The following is an 858-nucleotide window of genomic DNA, read 5'->3' as shown; positions in this document are numbered from 1 at the left end:
GAGTGTGTATGTGTGTGTGAGAATATCTGTGAGATTGTGTCTGTGGTTGTGTGTGCCTGTCGGTGTTTTTTAGGGTCCGTTCACACTAGTACAGTGCGTTAATCACACAGTCCTGCGCTATTGATGCACTGTACCACGCAATCGCACCCGCCGCGTATTCGGTGCGGGAGGTGTGTTGCATTGCTATTCATTTTAATGGCGCCACAAACGCACCTCCCTCCCACAGTGCGATCGCCCGCACCGGAACGCGCAGTAGCGCAATGCCGTACGTTCCAGTGCAGGGTGACATGGGTCATGACTTAATGACCGAGGACAAACGTAGGTCCTGAGGTTACACAGTTTTATATTGTAGTATAGCACGTCTACCGTGTGCAGAGACACCCCCCATCCAGGACATCCAACAATGGTCAGAGGATTTCCCTGCTCTGTAACCTCTTACAAGCCGCTCTGAATGAGGAAAAAGCTGCCAGCTTCAGACTTGAATCTCCACAATACTAGGTGGGGCTCCGCCACCCCTGCCCCCCCGACTGCACGTCCCGACATCGCCACGATCACCTGTAAACGTACGAGCGCATTCCCCACAAGGCATCTTACACGCCCAGAACTTTATGTTCCGGGCGTCGGGGGACTCCACACCGCTGCCGCCCCTCTGCGCCCTGCCGCCCCGAGGCCGGGCCTTGTGTGAAATCCGGGCCTGCCTGTACTGTGCCTGGGGGCCCCTCCAGAACACAGGATGTGACGTCACTGACCTCTTCTTCCAATGGCACATCGCATGGGAAAAAGGAAATTATTACATACAAGTCATAAATATCTTTGTGTTTGTTTACAAAATATATGTTACATTATATATAAAGTATA

This window comes from Nanorana parkeri, unplaced genomic scaffold (genome assembly GCF_000935625.1).
Source record: "Nanorana parkeri isolate BGI_ZX_2015 unplaced genomic scaffold, ASM93562v1 scaffold1279, whole genome shotgun sequence".
Classification (NCBI taxonomy): Eukaryota; Metazoa; Chordata; class Amphibia; order Anura; family Dicroglossidae; genus Nanorana; species Nanorana parkeri.
Note: the sequence above shows the minus strand (reverse complement) of the source record.